This window comes from Neomonachus schauinslandi, chromosome 11, assembly GCF_002201575.2.
Source record: "Neomonachus schauinslandi chromosome 11, ASM220157v2, whole genome shotgun sequence".
NCBI lineage: Eukaryota > Metazoa > Chordata > Mammalia > Carnivora > Phocidae > Neomonachus > Neomonachus schauinslandi.
In genome coordinates, this window is record NC_058413.1 from 73,234,293 (window position 1) to 73,255,889 (window position 21,597).

Here is a 21,597-nt window from a genome sequence, read left to right on the forward strand (position 1 = left end):
TGGTTTGTCCAGAATAAATGCCAAAGAGGAGCCATGGCCTTCCTTTGCAGCTGCTTCCTCATTTTACAGATTTCTGAGCAGATAGCCATCTCAGGTGTTCACTTCCCCGTGCTCATTTGCATGCCCAAAACCTAATGAAATGTAGTTAGTTCAAGTAACTCACTCCAGTGTTTCTGATGGTGCAGCACTGCCGATGCCCCTCCACGATCCAGGAAGCAAGACTTGTGGTCAAGTTCCGTCATTCCGCAAATTTTCCACCTGCCTCTTTGGGCACAATTTCTCCCACCACCACTTGGTTTTGGCAACCACTGATCCGTTTTCTACTGCTATATTTTGCTTTGTTCTAAAACGTCATAAATAAAACTGAGCACTAGGTAGCCTTTCAGTCTGGCTTCTTTGGCTTAACATAATGCATTTGACACACTTCAATATTATTGCATGTATCAGTAGTTTCTTTTTAAAAAACATTTTATTTTCTTTAAATTCAATTAATTTACATATAGTGTATTAATAGTTGCAGAGGTAGAGTTTAGGGCTTCATCAGTTGTATATAATAATACCCATTGATGAGAGCTAGGATTAGATGAATGAAGCAAAATGATGGAATGGGCTCATTCCATCACGTGCCCTCCTTAATGCCCATCACCCAGTTACCCCATCCCCCCACCCCCTTCCCCTCCAGCAACCCTCAGTTTGTTTCCTGTAGTTAAGAGTCTCTCATGGTTTGTCTCCCTCTCTGATTTCGTCTTATTTTAAGTAGTTCTTTTTTATTGCTGAATAGCATTCCATTAAATCTTTGTATATTCTGTATACAAGTCCTTTATCTTTATGTGTGCGTGTGTATGTGTCTAATAGACTTTATATTTTAGAGCAGTTTTCATTTCACAGCAAAACTGAGAGGAGGGGCGCCTGGGTGGCTCAGTCGTTAAGCATCTGCCCTCGGCTCAGGTCATGATGCTGAGAGGAAAGTACAGAGATTTCCCAGATGTCCCCTCCCCACCACATGCCTTGCCTCCCTCATTGTCAATGTCCCCCACCAGAGTGATACATTTGTCACAACTGATGAACCTATGCTGATACGTAATAATCACTCCAAGTCCGTAGTTTACATTAGGGTTCACTTTTGGTGTTGTACATTTTATGAGTTTGGACAAATGTGTAATGACATGTATCCACCACTATAGTTTCATACAGAGTAGTTTCACTGCCTTAAAAATCCTCTGTGCTTCACCTATTCATCCCCCCACCCCCTAAACCCCTGGCAACCACTGATCTCTTTACTGTCTCCACAGTTCTGCTTTCTACAATATCATATGGTCAGAATCATGCAGTATCAGCCTTTTCAGATTGGCTTCTTTCACTTAGTAATATGCATTTAAGATTCTTCCATGTCTTTTCATGGCTCGAGAGCCCATTTCTTTTTAGCACTGAATAATACCCCATTGTCTGGATATACCATGGCTTCTCTATCCATTCACCTACCAAAGGACATCTTGATTGCTTCTGAGTTTTGGCAGTTATGAGTATGAGTAAGGCTTTGATAAACATCTGTATGCAGCTTTTGCATGGATATAAGTGTTCAACTCCTTTGGGTAAATACTAAAGAGCTGGATCATATGGTAAGAGATGGGTTATTTAAGTTTGTCCTTTGAACTGTGCCACTTAACCATAATCTCCCAGGTTTTTATATCTTAAAAAATAAGAAATTATTATTATTATTATTTTGAGAGGGAGAGAGCATGCAAGTGGGGTGGTGGAGGGGAAGAGGGAGAGAGAGAGGGAGAGGGAATTTTAAGCAGGCTCCATGCCCAGCACAGAGTCTGACGTGGGGCTCAATCTCATGACCCTGAGATCATGACCTGAGTTGAACTCAAGAGTCAGATGCTTAACCGACTTGAGCCACCCAGGTGCCCCAAGAAATGATTTTATTGTTGTCTTAGTTACTAGCACCACATTCTTTTTCTTTGTTGTTGTTATTTAAAGGTCTGACAATACTATCCTTTTTCTTGATGTACTGGAAAGAAAATGGTTCAAGATACTCTTACCCAGGAGATAAACATGGCCTATGTGCCAACTTTGCCTGGGGCCATTCTTGGCTTAAGTCAATACTACTGTTTGGGGCAGGACACTTAGGCTGGAGTAGACAACTCCATACAAATAACCAGGCAAGTCCTGTTATTCATTTATTGAGAAGGACTGATATGATATTAAGATCATTAATTCCTATAGTACAGGCAGCTTTGCTCTTTAATTCTTATTCTGTAAAGCAAATCAGTGAGACTGACTACAGAGTTCTTTATTTCCACTAGCCGTGTATCTATTTGAGTTTTCAGGGCATAAACACTTTGCCTGCACTACTTTCTGAGTTACACTTTTAAATGAGCTTCTATTTATCGTGCTCCATATATATCTGAACAAAGAAACCTTTGTAATGCAGATACATTTAAAAAATTTTAATAACAAATCCATTTGCTTCTTTCTTTTTATACTTTTCCATATTACATTTATTCTTTCCACCAGTCTTAACAAATAAACTCCTCTTGGAAAAAGAAACAAATGTCCCTACTCATTACATATGCCTTATTCTACTTGAAAGCATTTTATTTGCCAGCAGTCCTCTAGAATGACTAATAAAGTTCTAAACTTTTTTCATTATTTCATGATAAATAAAATAATTGAAAATACTATAGAGCACTCTTGGAGATTAGTCATACTCTATTCCTTCTTTAAAGGTTTACCAAGGTCCTATATGGCCTAGTAATTCCATAAGCATGTAGCATATACCATAAACCACAAACCACAGTTATTTAGACAGCTTTGGGAATGCTGCCATTCAGCTTGAAATTCCATTTGCATTCTTTTGGAATTATCGATGTAATACTTTGCTTTATTTATTAAGTATACTAGTCCCTGACTAGACTCTAAGCAGTGAGCAAGTTGAACTAAGTAAGCAAGATGCAAGTTTCCATGTGTCGTAATGCATGAGAGTGAATGATTTTGTCTTACTTTAGTAAATCTGCTTTCACAATTGCCAAAATTGCTGAGTCATTTGGGAAACATGATTAAAGAGTTGGAATGCAAGTTCTTTATTTAAAAAACAAAAAAAGGTGAAGCAATGGGACAATATTAACCAGAGAAGAAAAAGTTATGGGGAGTTTTCTCCTGGTCTTCAAGCATCTTCAATCATCTAGCAAATAATTTTGCCAGGTGCTGGGACCAGATTAGTTGCTGGGGATAAAGTCTCAAGCATACAAAGTTCAAGTTCTCCTGGTGGAACCATATGGAGGGAACGGAAAGTATACAAGTAACAAAATAAATAAAATAATTTTCTATAACACATGAGGGCTCATTGTTCAAGATGATATCCAGCATCTTTTCTCTTTGCTGGGGCCCAAAGAGAAAATAGGTTTTGCACCATAGAGTAGGAAAGAAATTCCTTTCGCAGGGAGAGTACGGAGGGGTTGCCCTAAGGGGGAAAAGAAGCAAAGAGAAGGTGAAATTTACTGAACCTGCTATGTGGCCATCTAAGCTGGATACTGGATACTAATCATTTTACAATCACAACACTCCCTGTGAGTTAACTTTTATGATCCCCATTTTACAGATAATGAAGGGGCCAATTACTTGCTTAAGGCCACACATCTCATCACTGCAGAGCTAGGGTTGATTCTCTTGGACTCCAAGGCCACTTGTTTTCACTGTGCACTGTCTTGAGTGCAGGGGAATGGAATATTGCCATTCTAAATCTTTAAGCTTCTGTATAGGATTCCTTAAGTAGTTTCTTGCTCAAAAGTAAGGCAAAAGACAATCTGAATGGCTTTCACACCTGTTTTTTAAGGAGGAGAATCTAGTTTTTAAATAAAACTTCGTGTGGAACACTACTATATGAAACAGATTGGAACAGAGCAGCACTGTTGGATTTGGGGTGCATTGTTAAGAGACTCGGCCACCCTCCTGATGAATCCCCCTCAATGACTAAGCTCCATTGTGACCCAGGAACGTTCTCCTTGCCTAGTGGTGGACATTTTAAAACAGTTACCAAGGGGCGCCTGGGTGGCTCAGTTGGTTGAGCGACTGCCTTCGGCTCAGGTCATGATCCTGGAGTCCTGGGATCGAGTCCCGCATCGGGCTTCCTGCTCAGCAGGGAGTCTGCTTCTCCCTCTGACCCTCCTCCCTCTCATGCTGTCTCTCATTCTCTCTCTCTCAAATAAATAAATAAAATCTTTAAAAAAAATAAATAAATAAAATAAAACAGTTACCAAGAAATAAAGTGAATGGGGTGCCTGGGTGGCTCAGTCGTTAAGCGTCTGCCTTCGGCTCAGTTCATGATCCCAGGGTCCTGGAATCGAGCCCCGCATCGGGCTCCCTGCTCGGCGGGAAGCCTGCTTCTCCCTCTCCCACTCCCTCTGCTTGTGTTCCCTCTCTTGCTGTCTCTCTGTCAAATAAATAAATAAAATCTTTAAAAAATAAAAATTAAAAAAAAATAAAACAGTTACCAAGAAATAAAGTGAATGGGGTGCCTGGGTGGCTCAGTCGTTAAGCGTCTGCCTTCGGCTCAGGTCATGATCCCAGGGCCCTGGGATCAAGCCCTGCACTGGGCTCCTAGCTCCATGGGAAGCCTGCTTCTTCTTCTCCCACTCCCCTTGCTTGTGTTCCCTCTCTCGCTGTATCTCTCTCTGTCACATAAATAAATAAAATCTTAAAAAAAAAAAAGTAAGTAAGTGAATAAAGCAAGTATTGATAGGAGTGAAACAAAGAGGAAACAGAAAGGGGTAGGTCAGGAGACGTATCTCATTCCCGTAGGGTGGAAATCTTTTAGATGTTTATTTAAAAATGGGATAAATAAGGGCACCTGACTGGCTCAGTTGGAGGAGCATGTGACTCTTGATCTCGGGGTCATGAGTTCAAGCCCCACATTGGGGATTACTAAAAAAAAAAAAAGGGGGGGGATGAATAAAATGGATATTGATGGGGTTAAAACAATTTAATACAGCACTACCTAATGTTAGGTGGGACAAAGGGACTCCCTACTGCTCTACCAACATTAAAGGGCCCCAAACAAGTCTACTCTATTTACCCCTGTTTGGAGAAACTCAGAAAGTTAGAAGGCAGGGATTGTCAGGAGAAACCTGACCAGCAATCCCCCGAGGCAACAGGCCAATTAATCAAATTAAAGAGTCACCAAAGGGCCTGGGTCCCTTGTTCAGCTCCTAGCTAGGGAGCCAAAGCCTTTTGCACAAGAGTAAAATGGTCAGGGGTGGAGAAGAGAAATTCCCAGGACTATTTGATTCAGGAGTCCCACAAACTGTGGTACCAAAACCCACTGGTGAGGCCCTCACTCAGGCTGCGATTAGTTTTGAGAGCATGTCAACATGTCAGGGTCAATAAGATTATGAAAACTAGAATGTTGAACCAGGCTTTATGTGAAGTAACTGTGTCTTATTGCTGCTCTTAGGAGGAAAATAACCAGTGTTTTGCCATTATGTATGATGTTTGCTGTAAGATTTTCATAAATGCCCTTAATCAGATTGAGATTTCCTTCTATTAATAGTTTGTTGAGTGGTTTTTGTCATAAAAGGGTTTCAGATTTTATCAAATGCTATTTTCTCCATCTATTGAGGTAAGCATGGGGTTTTCTTTTTTATTAATATGGTGTATTACATTAATTGATTTTTTTGGATGTTAAACCAGCTTTACATTCCTGGAATAAATTCCACTTGGTCATGTGTATATTTATTTTTATATGTTGTTAGATTTAATTTGCTATATTTTGTAGAGGATTTCTGTTTCTATACTCAGATATTGGCTTTTCTATCCTTGTGATATCTTTGCCGGTTTTGGTGTCTGATTAATACTGGCCTCAGAATGAATTGGGTAGTGTTCCCTCCTCTTCTTTTTGGAAGTGTTTTTGAATAATCATTATTAATTCTTCTTTACGTATTTGGTAGAATTCACCAGTGAAGCCATTTGGTCCTAGGCTTTTTGGGGGGGGGCGCGGGGGGAGAGGATAGTTTTTGATTACTGATTGATTCAATCTTTTAACTTGTTACAGATATATTCATACTGCCTATTTTTCCTTCAGTCAGCTTTAGTACTTCGTCTTTCTATGAATTTGTCTATTTTATCTAAGTGATCTAATTTCTTGGCATATAATTGTTCAGTCTCTTTATTTCTGTATGGTCAGTCATAATGTCCCCTCTTTTATTGCTGATCTTAGTAATTTGTCTTCTCTTTTCCTTTCTTTCCTTCTCTCTCTCTCTCGTTCTCTTTTTCTTTCTTTCTTTCTTTCTTTCTTTCTTTCTTTCTTTCTTTCTTTCTCTTTCTCTCTTTCTCTCTTTATTTTTTTGGGAGTCTAGGTGAAGATTTGTTAGTTTTATTGCTCTTTCAAAGGACCAAATTTGATTCAGTTAATTTCATGTATTGCTTGTATATTCCCTTTATTTCATTAATTTCCCCTCTAATCTTTACTTTTCCCTTCTTTCTGCTTATTTTTGGTTTAGTTTGCTTCTCTTTTTCCTTTGATGTAAGGTGGAAGTTTAGGTAATTGTTTTGAGATGTTTCTTTTTTTTAATGTATACATTTACAGTTATAAATTTCCTTCTCAGCACTGCTTTAGTAGCATCCCATAAATTTTGGTATGTTGTGTTTTCATTTTCATTAATCTCAAAGTATTTTCTAATTTCCTTTTGATACCTTCTTTGATCCTGGTTATATAGAAGTGCATTGTTTAGTTTCCACGTATTTGTGAGTTTCTCATCTCTTTCAGTTGCGGATAAATTTCTAATTCCATGCCACTGTGATAAGAGAACATATTTTGTATTATTTCTATCTTTTTAAATTTATAGAGCAATGGTTTATCCTGAAGAATGTCCCATATGCATTTGAGAAGAATGTATATTCTGCTGCTGTTGGGTGAAGTGTTCTGTAAATGTCTGTTAGTTTATCCTGTTGGTTCATAGTATTGTTCAAGTCTTCTTTTTTGTTATTGTTGACCTTCTGCTTAGTTGTCTTATCCATTATTGAAAGTGATATATTGAAGTCTTCAGCTATTATTGTTATATCTATTGTTATATATATAGTATCTACTGTTATATATATTGATTATATATATCAATATTGATATATATATATCAATATTGATATATATATTGATATATATATATATATAATCTACTGTTATATATATTGTCTACTTCTCTCTTAATTTCCATCAGTTTTGTTTTCATGTATTTGGTACTTGGTTATTAGGCACATATATGTTTATAATTGTTTTATTTTTCTGATGGATTAACCCTCTTATCAGTATAGAATGTCCCTGTTATCTCTACGCATATTTTTTAAATATGTCCACTTTTGTCCACTCCAGCTTTCTTACGGTTGCTGTTTGTCTGGGATATCTTTTCCCATCCCCTTAATTTTAATCAATTTGTAATTAAATCTCAAGTGTGTCTGCTATAGAAAGCATAGTTGGTTCCTGTTTGGTTTTCAGTCTAACAATCTGTACTTTGATTCACTTGTTTAATCCATTTACATTTAATGTGAATACTGATCCAGTTGGATTTATGATGCCATTTTACTGTGTTCTATGTTTCTCGTGTACTTCCTTCCTCTTTTACTGACTCCTTTTTTAGTAAGTGGGTGTTTTCTACTCTAATTTTTAAATTATTTAATGATATTTCACTAGGTTTCTGAGTTCTTTTCTAAGTAGCTCTTTTGTCATTTTTGCTCCAGGCATTTTTAAGTTTTTTCTTTTTGTCATATATATATTTATATTATATATTTATATAAAATTTTGATTATGTTATGTTCCGTGTCTCACAATTTCAATATTGAATTTTTATGAACTTCTTTTTACTATATATTCTTTCTGCTGATTCTCAATCATAGTTTCTTTTTCCATTTGTACTTACTCATTTCTTGTGTAAGTTGCTCTTTTTTCTCATGAAATTATTTGTGTAAATTCTTTGACACCTAGGTTCAATATGGATTTCTCTAGAGATTTTTGTTTCTTTCTTCCAATTTTTGGGTCATCACAAATCCAGGGCCCCTATAAAATGAATTCATGGCTTGAGGTTATTTTAGCCCAAATGGTAAAGCAAATTTATACTATAAATCAGAGACGGGTTAGCTCATGATTGCAAATACCCCAAAACAGTTGTTTGTTCCTTTTTTTGCTGTCTGAAATGAAAATTTTCTTATTAGAGGGTAGAACAGACTTTATTTTTTTGTTTCATTCTTACTCTGAGAATATGAACCTTGCTTTCTCAGATTTTCAGGGAGGGCATATCTCATATGCTCCCCACATGGATAAGCTCTGGGCATAATTTCCTGTCTGTTACAGTTCATGAGCCTTAGAAAACCAAAGCTAAGATTTTTCCAGATTTGGCAAATGCCCTAAGTTAGGGCAAATGCCCTAACTTTTCTCTCTGGATTATTGCCCACATTTATATTTTTGGACTAAATGACTAGTCTCTTGATAGTTGTTTTAGATTGTTTTTTTATATTTTATCAATTAATTTTAGTGAAAAAGGCAACTTAAAATCTAGTCTACCCTGTTACTGGACATGGAATCCCATTAACTATGTTTTCACTCCTGTTCTTTATCTGGCACCAGGACAGGTCCTGGAATACAAGTCTACCTAAACCAGTGCTACTTTGTGTCTTCTGTAAGCCAGTGCTGGTTTGCGAACTATTTGTTATCAAGATACAGTTGGGAATTGAAAGTGAGTATAAGCGACTAAACCTCTACCTTATCTTGTCCCAGACTGTAATTGCCAAAAAAAGATGAGCATTTATATCATGTCAGTGGATCTGCTGAAGACTGATAGCTCTTCATGGACCAGAGATTGAGTAGCACAATGTCTAAACCAGGATGGTTTTTTAGGCTTTTGCTGGGACCACATAAAATCTGATAAATGTTATGGATACTCTCCCCAGAAATATGTGCACATAAAGAGAAATATAGAAGTTAATATAAAATATCAGGGTATATATATACAGATCCTCTGAAATCTTATAGATCTTGTTCTTTTAATCCCAGCAACAGACAAAGGCAAAGGCCCCGGACACTCGTGTGAAGGGTGCGATCTCTGAACTGGAGTGGGGTTGAGGTGGGCCGGCACCCGCTTCTGACCTCTGGTGCCGCCGGCTTCAGGATCGGACATGGCCCAGAACTTGAAGGACTTAGCGGGACTGCTGCCCTCCGGGCCCCAGGGCATGGGCACGGCGCTGAAGCTGCTGCTGGGGGCCGGCGCCGTGGCCTATGGCGTCCGCGAATCCGTGTTCACCGTGGAAGGCGGGCACAGAGCCATTTTCTTTAATCGGATTGGTGGTGTGTAGCAGGACACCATACTGGCTGAAGGCCTTCACTTCAGGATCCCCTGGTTCCAGTACCCCATCATCTATGACATTCGGGCCAGACCCCGAGAAATTTCCTCCCCCACAGGCTCCAAAGACCTGCAGATGGTGAACAGCTCCCTGTGAGTGCGGTCTCGACCCAATGCCATGGAGCTTCCCAGCATGGATCAATGCCTAGGTCTAGACTAGGAGGAGTGAGTGCTGCCGTCCATTGTCAACGAGGTGCTGAAGAGTGTGGTGGCCAAGTTCAATGCCTCACAGCTGATCACCCAGTGGGTCCAGGTATCCTTGTTGATCTGGCGGGAGCTGACAGAGAGGCCCAAGGACTTCAGCCTCATCCTGGATGATGTGGCCATCACAGAGCTCAGCTTTAGCCAAGAATACACAGCTGTGCTGGAAGCCAAACAAGTGGCTCAGCAGGAGGCCCAGGGAGCCCAATTTTTGGTGGATAAAGCAAAGCAGGAACAGCGGCAGAAGATTATGCAGGCCGAGGGTGAGGCTGAGGCTGCCAGAATGCTTGGAAAAGCCCTGAGCAAGAACCCTGGCTATATCAAACTGCGCAAGATCCGGGCAGCCCAGAACATCTCCAAGACGATTTCCACGTCACAGAACCGTATCTATCTCACTGCTGACAAACTCGTCCTGAACCTACAGGATGAAAGTTTCACCCGGGGCAGTGACAGCCTCATCAAGGGTAAGAAATGAGCCTGGTGACCGGGAACTCCACTCCCAGAGAAGAAGTGGATCTGTTCCTCCCCTGGTTTTTGAGGAGCCAGCTTGGGGTCCAGCGCACCCCCATTCCACCCCCGGTATCATGTGATGGTCCCTCCCGCATCTGTCCTCCCAACCCTTCTTGGATGAACAAAGCCTGACAAGTTTTCTGGGGAATGATTTTTTTTTTTTTTTAAGATTTTACTTATTTATTTGACAGAGAGAGACACAGCGAGAGAGGGAACACAAGCAGGGGGAGTGGGAGAGGGAGAAGCAGGCTTCCTGCGGAACAGGGAGCCTGATGTGGGGCTCCATCCCAGGACCCTGGGATCATGACCTGAGCTGAAGGCAGACGCTTAACGACCGAGCCACCCAGGCGCCCCTGGGGAATGATTTTGAGTAATCATTTCATCATTCAACTTATTTGCCACTCCATTTATTTGTGAGTATAAACCGTAGTAGACAAAGGGGGGCCCCGTAACAGACTATCAAGGGAGTAAGTTGAAAGATGTCATTTATTAGTCACTCATTCATCCAACCAAACCCAAGTGCCTGCAATGTACCAGATAAAGTTCTAGATCTCAGATCATTGCTCCAAAAAGGAAAATTTACCATTCTTTTTTCCATCGCTTACCTCCATGCTCCACCCCCAGAACCTGTACCCTGTTCCCACATTAGAATCCCACACTCACAGAGTCTAGGTAGGAAGCAGAGCCCGCTTGCCTCCATAGGAGAGGAAAACTCACCTTCCCAAACATTCTTGCATTGAACAGAGCATGAAGTTCCAGTATTCAGGTGACCACATGCCAGCTTCTGACTCAGGACGTGCGGACAGATAGGCTGGGACAGTGTTGAATGCATTTGGCACAGGTGGTGTGAGTTGCAAAGTGTCATCCAGTTGCCAGGAGCAGCAGAGACAGCAATCCCTGCCACAAGGTCCAGTGGCCAGCATCCCTGGAGTCAGCATTGTGGGCAGTGGCATTTGTGCTCAGCAGCAGGGGCTTATTATAAATTCCTACGTGGAAGCACATAGCGTGGGATTTTGGATTCTGTTCCTGGCTGTGTAGCCGGCTTCAAGCCTGTTCTGTGGTATTCCCTGAAATAAAACAAGGCGTGTGTATGTATGTGTATATATATCTCTATATATGTAAGTATATAATAAATATAAATATCTGTCTATCTATCTATCTATCTATCTATCTATCTATCTATCTATCTATCATCATCTATCCATTTCAATTAGAACAACTTGGAATCTGTTGTTCACACCAAGAAGTGAGAGAAATTCATGTAAGAAATAGTCTCAGCAAGGATTCAGAGTTTTTTTTTTTTCAGTTTTGACATGTAGTTGACATATAACGTTGTATAAGTTTAAGATGTACACCTGCTGATTTGATACACTTACATGTTGCAAAGTGATTATCATCCCATGTCAGCTAACACCTGCAGGTTACATAATTCCCATTTCTTTTTTGTGGTGAGTACATTTAAGAAATGTACTCTTAGCAACCCTCTTAGCAACTCAGAGGTTTTCTTTATGTTGAGCTGATAATCACTTCCTAAATCTTCCACCTGGCTATACTCCACGATAGCAAAAACAACATGTATCTCCTAGCAAGTTTTGACTTCTTCTTCACAGGAAAAAATAACATTTAAATGTGGACTTAAGTCCCTTCCCCACCCTGAGGGCTCTCTGATCACTGACCTTAGTGGTTCCTGATCTGGCTGAGTGCCAAAATTGCTTGTGGGTTTATTACAAAATACTCAGGCCTCTTCCTGGAACTGCCATCTTAGAATGTTGGGAACAAAGCTCAGGAATCACTTGGTCAACAAGCCCTACATGTGAGGCTGCTGCACGGTCATGTGGGAATCCTGGCCTGCAGTCTTGCTACCAAATGTGTGATCCGAAGACCAGAAGCATCAGTGCCAAGCTTATTATAAATTCAGAATCTCGGGCTTTATTCCAGACTATCTGGATCTTAATGACAGACCCGGGTGATTCCTGTGCCCAATAATGTCTGGGATCAGGGCACCTGGGTGGCTCAGTCCATTGAGCATCCAACTCTTGATTTCGGCTTAGGTCATGATCTCGGGGTCATGGGATTGAGCCCTGGGTCAGGCTTCTAACGCAAACGTGTAATGTAGACCCTTTCCTTCTTTACTATGCTTGTGGTATACAGCCTGCCCCTCAGCGATAGAACAAATACTCCACAAGGTTGGCAATGGTTACCGGTTCTTTTTTTTTTTTTTCCACTGAGGTTTCCTACATCAAAAAGAGTCTGTCATATATCTGCCACACAACAGAAATCAGTTGAATGAATAATCAGTGTAGAGCACCTCTCTGCTCTAGAGACAGTATCTTTATTAATGCAACCCTAGGCCAAATGCTATTTGGTGGCCTCTGCAGCACGAATCCCCTCACTTGCCATCAGTGCTGCCCATGCTTTCTCCCATGCTGCTCTCTCCCTTTGCTCAGCTCCTCCCTCCACCCCAACCCTCCTGCACAGCACAAGATTACATTTCTCTCTTCAGAAAAGATGATCTTAGGCTTATGGGTCCTATTTTCTAGCCAACTGTGCACCTAAATTAGACTCTGTCTTATAAATCCATGAGTTTGCATGAGAGCCAGAGCTTGGATAACTGGAGTGAAGGGCAGAGGAACGGGGCAAGCTTCAGAGAACGTAGGAACCCAACAGGAATTTAATTAAGATGAAAAACTATCAGATCCCTCCTCTCTACTGATTCCAGAATCTGATTCTTTAAAAAAAGATGGGAAAGATGGGGAAAACAGCCCAGGAAACAGCCCTGGAAGGAAGGCAAGAGCTGGATGAGTGTGAAAATTAATCTCTCGATGCTACAGATGCCTGCGTGCAGGGGTTCCCCGGGACTGGTAAGAACATTGACAGGCAGAACGACTCCTCCTGCTGTGAGAGATGGAGGAAGCCCAGAGGAAAAGGAGACCAGAACTCTACACAGGAAAAAGAAGAGGCAGAATCCAAAAGAACCCACAGAAGCAAAATATAACTACAGAAAGGAGAGGGGTTGAGGGCTGGACCCAGGCCAGAACGCAGGCTTACCCAGCTACATGAACCCCTTGCTGCCCAGGGCCCTGGAAGCAAGACAAGGTCCCCATTGTGTCCAAGTCCCTATGATTGCAGGTCCTAGTGGGACAAGGTTCTACGGAAGGGACAAGGACAAAGGAGCAGAGAAGATGACCATGCCCAAGAGTGACCATGGTGAAAGCCCACACAGGCCCTGTCCATGCTAGTCTCCTCACAGCCTCTGCTGTCCCCACCCACAACAGACTGAGCGAAGCAAACATGCAGATTCTGGAAGGTTCTCAGTGCTTCCCCTTATTTTCTGTCTCAAACTTTATAAATCTTCTCCTTTATTAGCCCATCAACCCCATGTGACAAGAAGTAGAAAAAAGAAATTCATATCTGGACTTGTATTTTAAATAGGGAAGTAAGACATTGCTAGTCAGTGCGACGTGAAGTACAAACAGGGAGGGAGACAGCCCAGTCCTGCTTCTGCGGGAACCGGAAAGTGGACGAGGGAAGAAACGTAGAGGTCAGTGTGGGGAGGGGGGTCCTCGTGGGCCAGGGGTGGGCCAGTCTCTCCAGCTCCTCGCATCATGCTAATAGGAGCACAGATTTCTCCAGATGCCAGCTGCAGGACGAGAAGTCAGGGCATCCGCAAGTCCTGTCGTGGGAGTGGGGCCGAATCTCGTGTCACCAGTCCGACCCAAGGCATCTGTCTCACACTGTAGAAAAAAGCAATCACGAACGAATTCAGGTTGGTCACATCACACAAGTGTTTTTCTGTTTTTGTTTTTAAAGATTTATCTATTTGTCAGAGAGAGAGGGAGAGAGAGAGAGCGCATGCGCACAAGCAGGGGGAGCGGCAGGCAGAGGGAGAAGCAGATTCCCCGCCAAGCAGGGAGGCTGATGTGGGACTTGATCCTGGAACCCTGGGATCATGACCTGAGACGAAGGCAGCCGCTTAACCGACTGAGCCACCCAGGTGTCTCAGTCATGCAAGTGTTGACATTCTCAGCCGTCCATTAAGTGCCTAAAATGTCCCACTCAAAGAACCTCCATGACCCCATTGTGTCCCCTCTGCCCCAACCCCTCCCCTACTCAGGCCCTCCAGGGTCTCACCCTTAGGAACCCTGAGAGACACATCAGAGCCTTAAGCAATCTCACTTCCTGGAGCAGAACAACAATGGGATGTGGTCCAAGCCCAGAGCTGTAACTAGAGGAATCATGGAGTGAGCAAGCTACCCACTCCCCCCGCCCTGCCCATGGGCCTAAGGGTCTTAGGGATCAACCTCCTGACCCAAACTCACTTGCAGCTGAGCATAGCCCCCTTCCTTTTCTCCTGTGGGAAGAAAATATTATGCGAGAGGCCAGGGAGAAGACTGGACAATGAGAGCCTAGACATCCCCCAGCCCTGGACCAGAGGCTCTTGTCTACATACTTGGGATCTTAGTTTTGCACTTTTAGTGACCCATCTTGTTCCATGAAGGATGGCCTGTGTTAGCAGTTGCACAAGTGTCTCAGCTTGCTTTCTCTTCAAAGCTTCTCTAAACCCATCCCATAACTATATTTGTGTTTCCCAATCCTGCCCCGAGTCTCCAGTCACAGAAGAATTTTAAGGCTCTCTAGGACTCCTTACTGTCTTTGCACCTTTTACTGAAAATTTGGGGTATTTATGTAAATCTATTTCTCCTAAAAACTCACTTCAAAGTCCAGCTTCTACCAACTGCCTGATTCCAAATCTACCACCTCATTTTAAATTTTTTGTTACAACAGTGCCCCATTTCCAGACACCAAATCCTGTAATAGTTATCTACTGCTGTGTAACAAATTATAAAAAAAGGAGACAGCTTGAAACAGTGAACATTTATTATCTCAATCCATTTCTGAGGGTCCAAATTCTACGAGCAGTCTAGCTGGGTATTTCTGGCTAGAGGTTTCTCATTAGGTTACAATCAATAGTTTGGCTGGAATTGCAGTGATGAGAAGGCTTGACTGGGGCTAAGGATGTGTGTTCAAGCTCACACATGGGGCTGTTGGCTGGAGGCTTTGGTTCCTTGCTGGCCACTTAGCCGGAAGCCCTGGCCTTCGACTACATGGTCATTGCCACACGTGAGCATCTTTATGACACGGCACCTGGCTTCTTCCAAAACAAATGATCAAAGAGAAGGAGAGAATGAGAATGCAAAAGACCACAGACCCTTTTATGACCTAATCTCTAAACATTGCATCCACTTTTTTCTTTTCATTGGAAGTGAGTCACTGAGTCCAGTCCACACCCAAGAGGAAAGGAATTAGTTTGACCTCTCAAGAGGAGGAAAATTCGAGTTTGTGAACATTTTAAAACCACCACACCCTATATGTAAAGTATCATTATCTCCTGCTTGTTTCCAGATTTTTTTCCTATCTTTGGTTCCCATTAGTTGTATAGAGATGTGCCTGGGTGGTCTCTCTTGGTGTATTGAGCATCTTGGATCTATATGCTAAAGTTGGAGCCTTTCAAATGTGATTTCTTCAAATCTTTTTTTCTGCTCTTTTCCCTCCATATTTTTGAACTCCGATTGATTGTCTATTGCCTATTGCCTTTTATATATTCTTCCACAGGTTTCTAAGGATTTATTTACTTTTCATTCTTTTTTCTCTGTGGGTTTTTTTTTTTGGATTGGGTAATTTCTATGGATTTATATTCAACCTCGATGCCTTCCCAAGACCTTTGCGCTTATCCACTGAATTTTTATTTCAGTTTGAGAATTTTTATTTGGTCCTTTTTATACTTTTCTTCATTCAGATTTCCTGCCTATGCACCCTTTAATACCAAGATTTCCTTTAATTCCTTCAACGTGTTTTCATTCAATTCTTTGAATTTCTTAGTATTTCCAGTATTGGGACATGCTGGGAATACATTTCTTTTTTTTTTTTTTTAAGATTTTATTTATTTGTCAGAGAGAGAGAGAGAGAGTGCGAGTACAGGCAGGGGGAGAGGAAGAGGGAGAAGCAGGCTCCCTACCGAGCAGAGAGCCCGACGCAGGACTTGATCCCAGGACCCCGGGATCATGACCTGAGCTGAAGGCAGCCGTTTAACCGACTGAGCCACCCAGGCTCCCTGGGAATACATTTCTGTTGACTTTCTCATTATGGTCACATATTTCTCTTTCTTTGAAGGTCTGATAATATGTAATTTAAAAGTGGATATCAGAGATCTGTTTTAGCAAATCTGGAACCTATTTTATTTTTCTGAGGATTGCCTTTATTTTTTTTCCTAGAAAGTGGTCAATTTGCCTGGACCACACAGTGAAATGTGAACCCCTGCTGTATGCAATAGTTGGTGTGTTGGCTCTGTTTTCCCATATCCAATTGCTGCATTTTTATTCTGAATCTCAAGCGATCTGTCCTGCATCTGTGTAATTTAGTGACCAGCCAAGGATTTGGACAGTTTCTACTCCCATTTTGGACTCACTGTCTCTGTGGTTGCCTTGTCTTTGGTATTTCCCCTAAATTTCCAGATACCAACCCCAACCACAAGTTCTGACCTTCGATACCTCAAACCAGTAAGGTTTTTGCTTTCTGCTGCCTAAGCTTTGTGCTAACTGAAGAATTCATCAGTTGAAGTGTGGACTTGCAGAATTCACCAGGATCAGTCTAGTTCTTGCTGCTTTTTTAGCAGTTTCTCTTGAGTGTCCCACAACAATGCACAGATTAGTGGTCAGCCAGGGATTTTGTTGCAGCTTGTACCTAGATTTGGGATCTCAATACTTTTGCTGCTCTCTCACTTTCATATTTTTCCCTCTAAACTTCCAATTACTCTGCACCATGAAAGCCATCACCTGCCTTCTTGAGCCACTGGGGCTGCAGTTATCAAATAATCAAAGAGAAGGAGAGAACGAGAGAAGAAGAGAGCAATAAAGAGTTAGGAGAACACTCCCATAGGTAAGAAGGCTATGATTTGCAGTTCCTACCCATTTCGTTCAAGATTCAAGTAATTCAATATCAGGTTCTTCTCATGTTTTTACCTGCCTGTATTTATTTTTCAGTGACTTCAAATATTTGTTTTGAATATTTTTGTCCAGTTTTCATAATTGTCTTCTGTAGGAAGATTTGCTCTGCTTCTTCATACTGCCATTATCAGAAATCCCACCTTGCAAGAGGGTTTTGGGGAGGGAAGGCTATAGGCCATCTTTTGATCTTCTGAGACTAAAATGGATCTAGGCACCAGAGATTCACTATTCAGTTTTCTCACATGGAAATAAGATTAGGTCTGGGGTCTGGGCACACAAACTCCCCAGGGGAATCACTGAGTTCATGCAACCCACAATGACAAAGGACACCCCCATGTCATTGCTTCTTTAGTGTTGGAGACCACAAATTACGTACCTGAGACTTCTCACACGTTTTCTGAATGCAGTCACCAGAAATGCAGCTAAATCTGAATGGTGGCCTTGGAAGTGGTTCAGTTAAATCTGAAACAAGCTCTGCCTTTGTCCGCCATCCTCCTCAGAACTGTGAAGTTACGGGAATCTCTCATCAACCTGACGGCTCTTTGTAGCCTTTGTCAGTGACAGCCCCCCATTATTTAGTGGGCTCTGGGCTTTTCCACTTCACACTTTCCCCCCACCTCTGAGGAGTGTAAGCCCCTTGAGATGTAACTGCATTGATGTGCTCAAATCCTAGTGAATAACAATGGTCATGCCCAAGGAAGAGTTATGACTTCTCATCCCACTTGGGGTCTTCTCTGAACCAAAGTCCCAATAGGTACAAAAAGCTCCCATATGAAATGGAAATGGCATGTCTACTTGAAGACCAAGCCTGGATGCAGAGGCCTTAGCAATCTGCACCAAGAGAAGGTGGGCAACGCACATGCTCATTGCTGCTTTCCCAAACCCCTGGTCACCAAGGGATGTGACAACAGATGTGCCACCTGAGAATGAAGTCTGTTCCATTGTGGCACCTCCAGAGGAGTGCTGCAGCCATCCACTGTGGGAAGGTAAAGTGCTGACAGTCCACAGCATTGGAAACTGTGCAGCTAGGGTGAACACCGATTGGCCACAGAGCATACAAACTGACATGACTGAAGCACATAGACTCATGAGCCTTCATTGACCGACCCACTGAACAGTCAGGCCACTGGGCTCCTGGATACTGAATTTTGAAGGGCACATAGCATGGCAAACACTTTTATAGATAGAGGTTAAACCCCAGACACAAATTCAAACTTTAGGTTTTATCTTTCATGCCCATGAGAATGGATTTCTCTGTTTATATATTTAGAGGCTTAATTATTGGGTAAATATAAAACAGTCATATCTTTCTACTAAACTGACATGACATTGTCTTTATTATGAAGTCAATAATAGATTATAATATGTTATAATTCCTCTTGCCTTAAGTCTACCTTCTCAGACCCCACTGACACAGCTACTCCAGCTCTTTTCTGGTTAGCTTTTCATGGTATCATTTTAAACCCCTTTCTTTTCAATCTACTGTGTCCCCATATTTAAAATGTACCCTTTAAATAGCTTGTACTGGGGGGTTTTCTTTAACTAGCCAGACAATCTTTGTCATTAAACTGGTATATTTAGCTTATTTACTGTCTTCTTTATTTACATAGAGGAAAAAATTAATCTTCATGATATTGTCCATGGGTTTTCGCAAAAGCCTAGAGTGTATGTCCATTACCATAGTCATCACATGGAAGAGTTCCATCTCCTGTAAAATTTCATCATGTTATACCCAAACTTAGCAGTGATCTGTTCTCCATCCCTATCGTTTGTCTTTTCTAAAATGTCATGGAAGTAGAATTCTACAGTTTCACCTTTTGAGTTTGGCTACTTCTGCTTAGCAACATGTATTTGAGATTCATTCAGTTTGTTGTGATAATATTTCATTCCTTTTACTGCTGAGTAGCATTCAATTGTATAGATGTAACAGAGTTTGTTTATGCATTCATCTGTTGAAGGACATCTGGACCACTCCCAGTTTTTGATGATTACTAATACAGTTGCAAAAACAGCCAGCTATATAGGTTTTTGTGTGAACTTAAGTGTTCGTTTCTCTTAGATCAGTAAGAGTGGGGTTGCTAGGTTATATTGTAAGTACATGTTTAAATTTATGTGACACTGCCAAACTGTTTTCCGAAGTGGTTGTAACATTTTACATTCACACCAACATATATGAGAGTTTTGGTTGCTCCATGTTATTGCCAGTATTTGACACTGTCGGCTTTGCGTGGTGTTTTTTTGTTTTAGATACTGTACTAGCTGTGTAAAAGGATCACACCATGGTTTTAATTTGCACTTCCCATATAGCGAATGACGTTGAATATCTTTTTGTATGCTTAGCTGCCTCCCACATATTTTTTTGGTGCTGTTTTTACCTCTTTGGTGAAGTGTTTCTTCAGGTCTTTTGCCCATTTTTATTTTATTTTATTTATTTTTTGCCCATTTTAATTAATTAATTCATAAATTTTAAAGATTATTTATTTGTCAGAGAGAGGGAGCATGAGAGGCAGAGGGAGAAGCAGGCTCTGCCCTGAGCAAAGAGCCTGATGTGAGACTCAATCCCAGGACCCTGGGATCACAACCTGAGCAGAAGGCAGATGCTTAACCGACTGAGCCACCCAGGCATCCCTTGCCCATTTTTAAAATTGTGTTTTTCTTACTGTTCAATTTTGAGAATTTTATATATATTCTGGGAAAAAGCCCTTATCAAAATGTGATTTGCAAGTATTTCTTCCAAGTTTCTTGCTTGCCTTTTCATTGTCCTTATAGCATCTTACACAGAGCAAGTGTATAGTTTTGTTAAAGTCCAATTAATCATTTTGTTCTTACATAGATTGTGCTTTCTGTGGTGCATATAAGAACTCTGCTTAATAAAAAATTGTAAATATTTTCTCCTATACCTAATTTCTAGCAGTTTCACAGTTTTATATTTTACATTTAAGTCTATATACATTTTGAAATAATTTTTGTACAAAGTGTGAAGTATAGGTAGATTTTCCTTTTTTTGCAAATAACAAATCATTTCAGCACCATTTGTTGAAAAAATGATCCTTTCTCCATTGAATTGCCTTTAAAATTTGACAGATATCCATTTATTGTATTTGTGTGTGTCTATTTCTGCTTTCAGCCTCATTATTTCCTTTCTTCTTGCTTTGAGCATACTTTGTTCTTTTTCTGGATTCCTAAGATGGAAGTTTTTAGACTACTGATTTGATAACCTTTTCTTTTAAAAAAAGTGTTTAATGCTATGAATTTTTGTCTAAGCACTCCTTTAGCTGCACCCCCCAATTTTTCATATGTTTTAATTGGTCCTAATTTAAAAAAAATTCTTGGGGTGTCTGGATGACTCAGTCGGTTAAGCGTCTGCCTTCAGCTCAGGTCATGATCCTGGCGTCCTGGGATTGAGCCCCGTGCCGGGCTCCCTGCTCAGTGAGGAGTATGCTTCTCCCTCTCCCTCTGTCCTCCCCCCCCCGACTTGTGTGCTCTCTCTCTCTCTCAAATAAATAAATAAAATCATTAAAAAAAGATTCTTTTGAAACTTCCTCTTTGACCCAGGGATTATTTACAAGTGTGTTATAAAATTTCTAAATACATGGTATCTTCTCGAAATAACTCTGTTTTTGTTTTCTAGTTGAGTCTTACATTGGTCACAGAATATATGTTGTATGATTTCTATTTTTTAAAAATCCTTTAAAGTTTGTTTTAGAGCCCAGCATATGGTCTCTCTTGGTTAATGGCCCAGATGCACTTGAAAAGAACATATATTCTGCTGTTGTGGAATGTTCTACAATGTCATTTTAAATTTTCCCTTTTTCAGTATGGAGGTTCCTCAAAAAGTTGAAAATAGAGCTACCCTACAACCCAGCAATTGCACTACTGGGTATTTACCCCAAAGATACAAATGGGCACCTGCACGCCAATGTTTATAGCAGCAATGTCCACAATGTCCACAATAGCCAAACTATGGAAACCTATATGTTCATCAACAGATGAATGGATAAAAATGATGTGGTATATATATGCAATGGAATATTATGCAGCCATCAAAAAATGATATCTTGCCATTTGCAATGACGTGGATAGAACTAGAGAGTATTATGCTAAGTGAAATAAGTTGATCAGAGAAAGACAATTATCATATGATCTCACTGATATGAGGAATTTGAGAAACAAGACAGAGGATCATAGGCGAAGGGAGGGAAAAATGAAACAAGACGAAACCAGAGAGGGAGACAAACCATAAGAGACTCTTCATCTCATGAAACAAACTGAGGGTTGCTGGAGTGGACGGGAGTGGGAGGGGATGGGGTGGCTGGCTGATGGACATTGGGGAGGGTATGTGCTACGGTGAGCGCTGTGAATTGTGTAAGACTGATGAATCACAGACCTGTACCCCTGAAACAAATAATGAATTGTATGTTAATAAAAAAAAAGTTTTCCCTTTTTATCCCTGATAATATTTCTTGTTTTAAAGTCTACTTTGTCTGATAGTATAC

The 21,597-nt window shown here is 41.0% G+C and overlaps 1 pseudogene; it reads left to right on the forward strand.

Moving 5' to 3' along the window:
• The first annotated feature begins 9,162 nt into the window (after positions 1–9,162).
• Positions 9,163–10,159, forward strand: LOC110570976 (annotated as a pseudogene).
• The last annotated feature ends 11,438 nt before the right edge of the window (positions 10,160–21,597 follow it).